This window comes from Pinus tabuliformis, chromosome 2_2 (assembly GCF_031772625.1).
Source record: "Pinus tabuliformis cultivar Carrire ecotype Pingquan chromosome 2_2, CPIR1, whole genome shotgun sequence".
Classification (NCBI taxonomy): Eukaryota; Viridiplantae; Streptophyta; class Pinopsida; order Pinales; family Pinaceae; genus Pinus; species Pinus tabuliformis.
The window spans coordinates 133,871,985-133,884,394 of record NC_142300.1 but is presented as its reverse complement, the minus strand read 5'-3'; positions in this window follow the sequence as shown (position 1 = coordinate 133,884,394).

The following is a 12,410-nucleotide window of genomic DNA, read 5'->3' as shown; positions in this document are numbered from 1 at the left end:
GAGATCAATGCTTCATGGTGACTTCACTGCAGAGAGATCAGTAGCTTTGAGATTTTCAAGATGGATCAGATTGCAAGAAGATACGCTCCCTTGAGCCGAAATCACATTCCAGGTTTTTCAAATAACATTTCGAAGGTAGATTGGTCAAGGAATTTGCCTACATTTAATGATGATGGTAAGAAGGATGCTGCTTTACATCTAGTTAGATTTCATATGCATATTCGCAAGTTGAAGGTGGATTTTCCTGAAGATTGCTTGATGAAGATATTCCTGGCCACTCTGGAAGGTAAAGCCCAATCATGGTATGAAAGTTTGCCACCTGCTTGTATTTACTGTTTAAAGGATTTTCATGCTATGTTCATGGAAAGATATCAAGAATCTTATCCATCATTAAATTTAGTTCAAGACTGTTGCAAGCATGCTTATAGTTTTATTGAAAGCCTTGAGAAATATTATGAAGATGATAATTTTATGGATGTTGAGATCATGGAGGCTCTGTACGAGAATCCATTTCAGCAACATGAAGAGAACCTAGAGGATTCCCATAGAGATGATTATGAAAATTTGCAGCAAGACCAAGATCTTAGTATGATGGAAAATGAAACAATTTCGCATCTTGACAGTCAACAGGAATTGCATGAAATGGATCAACAGTATGAGGAAAATCTGTATACTCCTTCACTTGAAATCAATGAAGACAATCGCTGTTTGAACAAAAGAAAACAAAAGGTATTATCTCCTCTATCTGAAGATGAAATAGATCTACTTTTGAGAGGTCTTGTTCCAGCTCAAGCTAACGCAGAAATGCAGTGTGCACATGGTCAAGAAGATGATGATGGACCTTCTTCCTCTTCTGAAAAGGATGACAGTCTTGTAAGCAGCTTTATAGATCAGCAGGTTGAAATTTGTTATATGGCTGAAATTGATGAAAGAGAAGAGCTTGTTTCAGATATTCCCACAGAAGAAGACAAGATAGCTACTTCAGTTCTAGATTCAGATTGTGATGACCAAGCATACCTTGTGCTGAATCCTGAAAAGGAGGGTTTTGTTGCTGAGACCATAGACAAAGTTTTTGATCCAAATGTTCTCATGCCATCAGAACAGAGCCTGCATGAGGAGGTTATTCAGTCAGTTCATGAAAAGCAATATGACATCTTCATTCAAGTAAGTGAAACAGTTCCTTTGGATGAATTTATGGTAGATGATAGAAATGTCATTTTTGCACTTCAAGAATCAGCTGAAGTTTCTTTCCTTATGATTGAAGAATGTAATAGGGAACTTGATAATTTGGTTATGATACCATATGAAGATGACCTACCATATTGTCAGACTACAGAAGATCATAGCATACAGGATTACCTTTCAGATTCTTCATATGTTTCATGTGCTGAAATGTTTTTCCAAGAGGAGATCTGCTCATCTACTTGTTCAGAATTTTTTGAGGACCAGGAACATACTCTTTCTGAAGCACATGAGGAAGGCAAATCAGAAATTGAAACAAAGGACACCTTGTTCTTTCAGCATGAGGTGGCAGTCGAAAAACTTCATGTTTTTCAAGATCCAATGGTAGATCTCTTGCAGTCAACAATGAAGGTGATTATTGCAGAATTCAGTGATGAAGGAGAATATGGTCAACTATGTTTTTGGATGCCCAGTTACCAATATCTATTGTTGATCATGAGATCTGATCAGGAGAATCAATCAAGAAGCCATCTTCTTGATTGGTTGCATTGGAATTATGATATAGTTTGATGGTAGGTTGTCTTGTAAGAAACATAGGCGGTTATGTACTGCCATCAAGTTTTAAATTTTAAGTTCAGGTCTTGAGTTAGTTTGTTAGAGTCAAGTTTTTTCCATCATTTCAATTTGTCATCGAGTCGGTTTGAGTCAAGTTTCAGTTAAGTTTCAGTCACTTTTTAGTCAAGTTTTCATTCAATAAATGTGTCAAAGGTTTTTTGTTCTCCGTTCAAAATAATGACTCCATTGCCCAATGATTGTAAGGCACTGGTCTGCTCTGCCAGAGGTCTAAGGTTCTTGGTACCTCCAAGGAGCTACCATCCCCATTGGAGCCAATGTTAGAGTCGGTCTTAAGCCCTCCATCAGCGATCAAAACTCTTTGCATTTACATATGTAGGTGTCTCATCAGTGTCAATTTTTGCATTCCGTTAGGCATGCCATAACCCTGATGGAGGGGCTGGTGTGTTGTACCCCTCCTGGCATTGCTGGTTCAGGTCATTTCAGTCATTAAGCTCTTTCAAGCTTGTCTTATCTTATCTTGAGGTCAATTTCCTAGGTCTAGGGTTTTGGTCAAATATGTTTACAGGGTCATGTGTCTGAAAAGTCAATGAGTATTCAGCAAGCCAGAGGGATGATTGTAAAAGTGTTTCTTCAAGATTTCTTATATGGTACAGTTAATCTTCACCTTGGATTTAAAAACTCTGTTTTTAAAGCCAAGGTCATTTTCCAAGTTTGTAAATAAGTGATGAAATTTCAAAAGTCTTCGGCGAACAAAATGCAACCCTGGTCCCCTTGCCAAGATCCCTCAGATGATCTACCTGCAAAAAGAATCAAGTCAAAGCACTCAATGAGTCAAATTCAGGACAAAAGAAACCAAAAAGTCAGTGTTATAAAGTGTCAAAGAGAAAACATTAGAAAGTGGGTTTGTGAATGAAATTTTTTCAAATGAAACTTATAAAACCCGAAATTCCCTCCTATCACTCTCATTGTGCATCCTAGACGCTTGCAAGAGTGGTTTGAGAGAGTGATTGAGAGAAAGGAGCGAATAGAGAGCGAGTTCGGGCATTGGACTGGTGTGCGACCCATCAGGCTAGGTGCGCGACCCGTCAGGTGCGCGCGACCCGTCAGAGGGTCTTCCACAGTGTGAAAATACAACGGGTGCGACCCGTCAGAGGTGCGCGACCCATTGGGCGTGGTGCGCGACCCGTCGAGCTGTCTCCCTGCAAAACGATTTTAAATTTGCTCAAACGCTCTCCAAGCCACAAATTTGTTTGAGGTAGGTGTTCTAAACTTGAAATGGGTGTGGTTATGATTGGTGGATATCATAAAACATGTTTTAATGATTGAAATTGTACAAGTGAAACCTCTTCATATGACTGCAATGTTAATGGGTAAAATGTGCTAGGGTTTGTGTTGTTTCAAGGTGTTTTCCCTTTGTAATTGTTTCCCTCCTTCCCCTTTCCACTCACACTGGTATGTATGCCTATTTTTCTCCCATGCTATTTATAAATTAAATTCAAACCCTCCCTTCTCCCTAATAACTAAAAGTGTAAACCCTACCCCTCTCCCAAAGCATCCAAAACCCTAATCTCCCTCTACCATATGCATGTGTAAACAATGGAAAATGTTGGTGAATATGTCAGCAGTTTTGTGCATATGTTTCCCTATCTTCCCCTATTAATGCTGCATGTTTTCATATCCCCATATGTTCACTTTCATACATATTTTTCCCATATGCAGTGATTTTTGCAAATGATTTCCTAATAGCCCTGATTTTAAATATGTACTCCTATATGCATAATGGGTTGCAATATTTTCCTTAAAAATTCCCTGTCATATTTATATATTCCCAATTCCTTGTAAAAAGGTCCCTCCCCTAACATTTCCCTCATGTCTTTTTCCCCTTGAAACAACATAGAATTCAACACTTTTTACAAGCAGAGACAACAGTACAGTTTGTCCACTTTGCTCCTAAACTATGTCAGAAACCAAAACTTACGAGCAAAGTGATGACCATTCATCATCTGCAGAGGTTGAGGTACAGAGGAGGCCTCGTAAGGGTGGTAAGGGTGGACATCATAAGCGAGAGGAGCCCACTTCTTTAGCAGAGTTACAGGCCTGTCCTATGGCAGTCACTTGTTTTCAGTACATGTCTTGTTATGAGTTCTATGAGAGGATTTCTCGGATTCAACACCATAGAGAGTTGGTTCGCCTTTTTGTTTTACACCTCCATGATGGACATGTCAATCTTGCAGGGGTGAACTTTACATTGACACCCGAGGTGATCTCACATGCTACAGGGATACCTAATGTTGGTGAGGTGTGGAATAAGCGCAAGATGCTAGATATTGTTCACTTTGAGCCTTATGTCCGGCCACCATTCATAAGACATTTGGCGGGTGTTTTTCCATTCAGGTTTCTCCAGAGCAAGTATGCTCCCATCATGAGGCTTATTATGCACTATTTTACCTGTGAGGGCAGATTTTCACAGGTGTACTCATATCACATTCGCCTTTTGATGCACTTCACCCGAGTGAGGATGATGAACATCCCTGTTTTCTTCTTTCGGAACATTCAGAGGATGGTGCCCATGTTGCAGAGGAAGACCCTGGCACAGTAGTACAGGAGCCTTCATCATTATGGTTTGATTTAGCTAGTAGTATTGCATCAGTTGACTCAGCAGGGCATCTCATGGGAGGAGTTCATCTCTCGTGATTTTTTCACAGCGCCATCATAGCCACATCCTGAGGTTGTTCATGAGGAGGGAGGACCATCACACCGGCATCACATCCCTGTCACTAGACATGTTAGTTCCTCATCTCAGCTCACTTATCAGAGAGGCCAGAGGGCCTTGTTTGCAGCAGCTCGGCGAGTACTATCTTCACAGCAGGTGGAAGGGGTCACGCCTTCATCTTCAGCTCAGCGAGTGTTATCTCCACATCAGGTGGAAGGGGCCTGACTTTCTTCACCAGCACAGGTACCAGAGAGGGGCAAAGAGCCCATGCTTGATGAGGGTCCATCAGGAGTTCCCGATGTTGAGTTTGTTGATCTTGAGACCATTTCTCCTAGCTAGGAGGCAAAGGAGATCATTCAGCATCTCAGAGCTGAAAATGATGCTTTGCAGAGGAAATTTGAGGGTGCCCAATGGACCATCACTTACCTGGAGCAGCGCAACAAACAGTTGGAGGAGGAGAAAGCACTTGATGAGCTATGGAGGATTCGTAGTGACCGAACCTTAAACCGTAGAAGACCCGGTGACCCATTGCCTGCTGACCGAGAGTCTATGCTTATCCAGGAGAACGCACACTTGGAGAGGCTGTTGGCTAAGGCCAACCAAGATAAAACGTTGCTGAGGAACATGAAAAACCATTACTGGGCAAGAATGCATGTGTGCAAGGCCAAAATGAAGATGTTTCAAAGGCGGTTGTCCGAGGCCCTAAAAGGGAAGAAGAAGACCAATCCACTCCGTATCTTGGCTGAGGCTTCACTCAAAGATCATGGCACTCAATAGCCTAGCCACAGCTCAAATCCCAAATTTTTTTGAGAATTTTGGGTAATTTTGGCATTTTTTGGTAATTTACAGGTTTTGGCTCTTTAACGGGTCTCACCCCTCGTGAGACCCTTTGTCATGGCAACCCCTTTTCACAAAAACTTAGCATTTCCTGATTTTTTATGCAAAGTTACATATGCCCATGGATGGACTTGAGTTTTTATGGAGTTTTGGGCCTCCAGAAGGTCAAAATACATGCAAAATTTGACTTTCTGCCACTTTTTTGAACTGCAGAAAGCTGTCTCGGGAGAATTGGTTTTGACAAGGCAAATGAACTCCAAATTCAAAAATTCCAGTTGGGTTGGAAAGTAGACGCACAGAACTTTCCAACAAGCCCACCTTTGCTCAATTTGGCCACCTGCAAGTACCCCAAACAGAGCTCCAAAGGGGCGCGACCCGTCAGGCAGGGGGGCGCGACCTGTCAGCTAGTTTTTTTGCCAGATTGCACTGTACAACCCAGGAAACGCAAATTTGACTCAGTTTGACTTTTTGGGGTTGAAGATGATTATATTTGATGTAATTTTTGTAACTCTAAGACACTTTTACTCTTGTTTAACACTTCTAGAAGATTCATTCATGTAATGGGTAAATATGTAATGTATGAATTGGTTTCCAAGTTTATAGAGGCAAGTTGTTTTGACTGCCTAGTTTGTAGTGCTTAGTTTAGAAGTGGTTGAAACAGCTCCTAGGATAGTGAGCTCGACCCATGGAGGCAGGGAAAGAGGTTAGATCATCTATATTATGTACTTTCTTACTCATTTTCATGGTTGGACTCTTGAGGGAGAAGCTATCATTGTATTATTTCACTGTATCTCTGCAATTTTTGGCTAAGGAAGACCAGGGTTTTGAAGTCCTCTTTGGGATTCTTGTGGACTCATGTGTTGATGGTGTGTTTCTTAATTTTCTTGTAAGTGTGTTTATGTGATTCATCTCCTTTCTTTCCTTCTGCATATTAAACAAATGAAGTGTTAAAGTAAGAATTCATGCTTGCCATGCTCTGCTTTTAAATTTGTTTAATTTCAATGTTTTCTACTGTCTAAAGGGAATTCAAAGTCATTGTTTGCTCTCTTTAGCTCCTCATCTTTCATTCCTGATCATCCATCTCAATTTAAGGCATCAATACTCTTTCCTACCTCGCCCCAAGGAACCCCCTGCAGAAACTGTGTCAAATCCCCGCACCCAAAATTGCAATTCCTCAATTTGCCACCAAAAACCCAAAAAACCCCAAACCAACCTTTTTAATCAGTTTACTAGCCTAATATCAGTGTTACCTTGTTGTTCATCTCATCCCATTGAAGATCTATCGAGATTGACCGGAGAGAGCCTTCTCTTGCCCCGTAGGGCTAGCTACGAGGCTAAATGGTTTGATGTAGCCTTGAGGTTTACCTTTCTCAGCCTGAGGTGAAATTTCAAGCGGTAACAAAAGGTAATCCAAGAGGAGGGGTGGTAACCCTGATGATAAATTCTGGGGTGATTTCTACGGAGAGACCTCTAAAAGTAGCAATGGCATGGGTCCTTGAGTGAGGGACTAAAGAAAGGGAAAACTCCTGAGCCACTTCTTCATCAAACCCTTGGAATTTCTCAAAAAATGGCATCCAATTTGCTTTGGTGAAAATGGCTACTACTTTGGGATGTTCATGGAGCCTAGTTCAATTTGTGGGCTCCTTCCTCATGAATCCCCTTGTCATTGTGCTTATATCCCTTTTGAACACCCAAGGTAGAGATGGAGACAAGAATTTTGAAGAAATACGAAAACAGAGAAAAACTGTGTTTTTTTAAGAAAACTTGCAGAATTTTTTTATGTAATTCCTCTTCTTCTATGGACTCAATTTCTCCTTAAAATTTTATCATTCCTTGCACATATTGATAATAAAGGTGGGTACACATAGAACCTACCTCCTCAAGCTATAAATTTAATAAAATCCTCGTGTTTTCTCCTCAAAAACAGCTTACTGCCCCTCATGTAGAACTGCTTGTAGGTGCTCCTATAGAACCTGTAACTTCTCCTGTAGAATGTCGATAGCATGAGGATGGATGAAAGCAATGGAGAATGATGGCTTCGAGGCTATGGTGGTGACAAAGAGATTTCTGCAGCTAAGTGGACGAGGATGAAATGGAAGAAAAGGTGGTGAAGGAGTTTCAAGGGGGAGTACTTATTTCTTCTTTTAGATATTTCCAGTGATGGGGTGAGCTAGCAAAAATCTACTTTGCCATATTTGGACCATTGGTCCCCATTTCCTTGTCATCATGGCTCTTTCCCACAATCACTTCCCTTCATTGCATTAGAGTTTTCATACCCTCCACTACTTGTCCTTTAGATTTTTCTCTGAATTTACTAGGCACACATGTGGTGGCGTCTCTGGATGAGCGCAGTAAACTAGATGAGGGTGGCCAGTTAACTGGCCACCTTTTCTCGTTCAACCCTAAATATCTCATTCACTTATGCATATTTTCCAATTACACAGATGCAACAGAGGAGAGGGTTTTCACTTACCTGTGAGTCGAATGTCCATATTGTGAGGCAATTTGGTTCCTTTTGCTGCTGCATGCTTGTATTTCAGTTGTTGCATGCCTGTATCTCCTCTACTGCATGCTCTATGCTTCCCAATGTGTGGCTTGTTTACTTTGTACAGGTATCCTTTGGCTGGATCTAGCTTCAGATGTCCCCTTCAATCCCATGGTTGCACTTCTTTTGCTGTTGTGGCTTGATTTTAATGGGATCAACTGCTACAGGAATTCCTACAAGAGGTCCTGTATCTATTTCTCCCTTTAAAAATTTTAGCTGATTTTTGTGCTAGGAGCTGTGAGGATGATGCTAGAAATGTTGATGAAGATGGAGAGGTACTTGGTAAGCTGCAGGTCAGATTTGAGGTGCTGCTCCCTTTATTTTTTGCTTTTTCTAAAAAACTGGCTTCTATGTTTTTTCGACAGGAAGGAAAAAAAATGATGATGATGAGGTGGTGCAGGTGTGGGATGGATGGCAAGGAGGGTGGACAGTTGTAGGAGGGTCTACATGCTCTTCATGAAACCTTTCAGCCACTCAAACTTCTTTTTGAAACCATTTCTTTCTCTCTGTGACTTCTACAGGAGCCTCCTGTAGAACACACAAGGCCTCCTGCAGAACACACAGTTTCCAGAAAAAACACAGTGAGGTGGAAGAAAGGTCAAAAATGATGGATAAGAGTGTGGGGGAGATGAAATAGGCTCTGTGGCATCTTATCTTGCTCCCTGTGGTCCACTTGTAACCTGCAATGCACATTAAAAGTCAATTATCTTTTCCTTCTTTTCTCTCTTTTTTTTTTGAAAGACAACTAGGGTGCATCAAGGAGGTTTTCACCTTAATTTCCTGCCCTGGGCACCTCTAAGGGAGGTTTTCACCCAGGGATCTTATTCTCTCCCTTTTTTTTTTGTTTTTTTCATCACTGGGCCACCTCAAAAGAGGTTTTCAACCCAATGATGGGACTCAAGCACCTCATGGAGATTTTCACATTAGTCCTTATTATTATTATTATTATTATCTTGCTTCTTCAGTGAGTGGGTTGAGTGGAGGCTAAGACCTGCTCCACTACCATCACTGTCTTATTCAAATCTTCAATGAACTCTCGCTTGGAGAGGGGCTTCTTGTAAATTTTCAACCTATGTCCATTGAAAAGCATGGGGATGGCTTCCTCATCAATGGTTTTGATCAGAACTGAACCATTGTCATTGCATTTTTCCACAGTGTAGGGTCCCAATCATCTTGTCCTCAGCTTGCCTTTGAAGTATTTAAACTTTGAGTCATAGAGCAGTTCCTAATCTCTCTCTTGGAATTACTTCTCCTTGATATTTTTTTCATGCCATATCTTCCTCTGAAGTTGAACTACCTTTGTGTGGAGAAGGGCCTGCAATCTTTGTTCATCCAATCCATTGAGCTGGAGTAATCTTTCCCTTTGTGCATGGCTTAGGTCTAGGTCCAGCTGAGCTATCATCCTTAGTGTATTGTATTCAAATTCTATTGACAACAAAGCCTTCTTCCCATAGACCAGTTCACAGGGTGTGAACCCTGTGGTGGTCTTCCATGTTGTGTTGTAGACCCAAGTGGCCTAAACTAGTCTATCTGCCCAATATTTTCTGCTACTGCTCACTACCTTGGTCAGAATTCCTTCCAAAGCTATGTTAGTGACTTCCACCTGCCCACTGGCTTGTGGATGGTAAGGGGCGGAAGTCTTGTGCTTGATTTTATGATGTGTGAGCAGGGCTTCAATAAACTTGGAAGTGAACTGACTGCCTTAGTCTATGACCATTTCTCTTGGATACCCGAACTTATAGAATATGTTTTCTCTAAAAAAATCAGCTACTTTTTCCTTTGTTGCTGCTTTCATTGCTTTTGTTTATGCCCATTTTTTTAGATAATCGGTGCACACAATTATGTATTGCTTCTGTTTTGAAGGAGGGTTAATAGGACCCACAAAGTCCATGCCCCACTTCTCAAATGGCTCAAAGGTCGCTTGAGGTTGCATGGGCATCTCATCTTTTGGAGTAGGTTTCCCCATCCTTTGACACTGATCACATTGGCTAGTATACCTCCTCACATCTTGTTGAAGAGTGGGCCAATAGTAGCCTGCTTGCAATATTTTGAAGGTGGTCCTATTTGCTGCAAAATGGCCTCTACAAGGCCCATTATGATAGGTTAGGAGAATGTCAAAAACTTCCTCCTCCCTGACACATCTTCTCAAGATCTGATTTGGGCCAATTTTGAAGAGATTACCCCTAATCCAGGTGAAAGGGGTGCTTTTCCTCACGATCTTGCTCTTCTCCTTTGAGGACAGGTGTGGTGAGAATTGTGTTGAAACCAAGTAGTTTGCTATATCAACAAACCACGGAGAGAGTACTGAGATAGCAAACAGGTGTTCATCTGGCATTTGATCATCCACCATTCCTTCTTCAGCTGCAGGAAAATTTACTCTAGACAAAAAGTCAGCAACAACATTTTCTTTATCGGGCTTATCAACAATGGTCAAATCAAACTGCCGCAGTAAAAGCAACCATCTAATAATGTGAGCATTTACATTTGGTTTATTAATTAAATATCTAATTGTAGCATGATCAGTGTGTGCAAAGGTTTGATAGCATGTGATGTAATGTCTGAATTTGTTTAAGGAATGCACTACAACTAGGAGTTCCTTCTCGGTTACTGTGTAGTTTAACTCTACCTTTGAACAATTTTTACTTATAAAGTATATGGCATAAGGTAAATTTTCATCAATTTGTCCTAAGGTTGCTCCTATTTCTTTGTTTGAGGCATCTGTGTGAATGTGGAAAGGCAGGGCCCAGTTTGGGCCTCTCAAAATTAGGGCAATCACAAGTTTACTTTTCAAGGTATCTAGGGCTTCTTGATAGTTTTTAGTCCATATGAACTCGACATATTTTCCTAAAAGACCAAACAACAGAGAGACTAACTTACTGAAATATTAATGAATCTTCTGTAATATCCAGCTAAGCTTAGAAAACTTCAGACATCTCTCACCTTTTTAGGAGGTGGGACCCTTTGGATAATGGCAATTTTGTTGGGGTCCACCTGTAATCCTTGTTGAGATATTGCATGACCTAGCACGGTCCATTCAGTCATAAAAAAATCACATTTTTCTAGATTGAGGGATAGGTTCATTTCAATACACCTGTCCAAGACTTGTCCTAGGTTAGATAAAGCTTCCTAAAAGTTAGAACCAAAAGGAGTAAAATTATCCATATATATTCCCACTGCATCATGAACCAAGTTAGAAAATATACTCAATACTGCTCTCTCGAAAGTGGCTGGAGCATTACACAAACCAAAAGGAAGAACCTGATATGCAAAGGTACCCCAAGGACAAGTGAAAGTGGTCTTATCTTGGTCCACCAGTGTTATAGACATTTTTGGGCACTTCAACCCCAAGCATAAAATGTCCATAAACCAAGGGCTCCTAAGTCGCTAAAAGTGTTGTTCTAACCCCTAAAGGAACAAGGTCAACTGATTACAGCTTCTCCCAGAAGTTCTCCATGAAAAACTACTCAGAACTGGTCAAAACACGATCATTTCACCTGCTCCATAGACAAAGTGCGTTGCATCTCACCTAAGTACACTCTATGGGTGCATTGCATTTCAAAAAGCCCTTCTATGGGGTGCGATGGGCGAGAAGTGACAAATGGCAGTTTCAATCCGCGAGGTGGAGAGGCATGGAATCTTCCAGAAACTTCTCCTGTGACACTTGCCTCTCTGAATTCAACCAAGGATGAGTAAGAGATCATCAATCTCCAAGTGGAAGCAAGAACTATAAAGGGAAGACACTAATCAAATCACAAGCTGACTCATCTCCCTTACAGATATCTATATATGGATCCCTCATCCCAGAGATTCGGAGGCTGGAATTTTGCATCTTGTAAGGAATTATTGTTGGTTTCTTGAGACAACATCATAATGTTGGGTGATCTAAGCTTTGTATGAGGTGAAGAAGGGCTTACTTGCTGGGAGGATGATGCTGGGTCAGAACAACTGGTTGTAACTCCCTTGGCTCTTTCTTGATTATCAATAAAATCTATTCAAGTTTTCCTCCATACTCTTGTATCATTTATGTTTTATGCATTTGTATGGTCAATTTACATCTGATCCTAGATTGTTTATGATTATAGATCCATGTTCTTGTATAATGTTGTGCTACTCTAATTCTATAGGTACTCTATGAAGTTGGGCGTGCAAAGAAGCAAGTAGCAAAATACTATCAGAAGAGAGAGGAATCGAACTAGGAGCCAAGCGCAAGACAGAGGTTGGTCTCTCTTGTTCTTCTCTCATCTATATTTCATAAAGGAAAAATGAAAGTAGATTTACTCTGTTTGTTTCTAAGGTACCTACCACACCTTAGTGGGATAAGCAGTTCTGTATAGACACTTTTCCCTATAACAACCGGGCTGATTTGAATCTGATTGTACTCGTTAAACCCATCTAGGAAGGAGAAAATCATTTTCCCCGCCAGACCATCTAACACTTGATCTATGAAAGGCAAAGGAAAATGGTCCTTTTTAGTGGCTTTGTTCAGTTCCCGATAATCGAAAGAGATTCTCCACTTACCATTTTTTTTTCGCACTAGCACCAAAGGAGAGACCCATT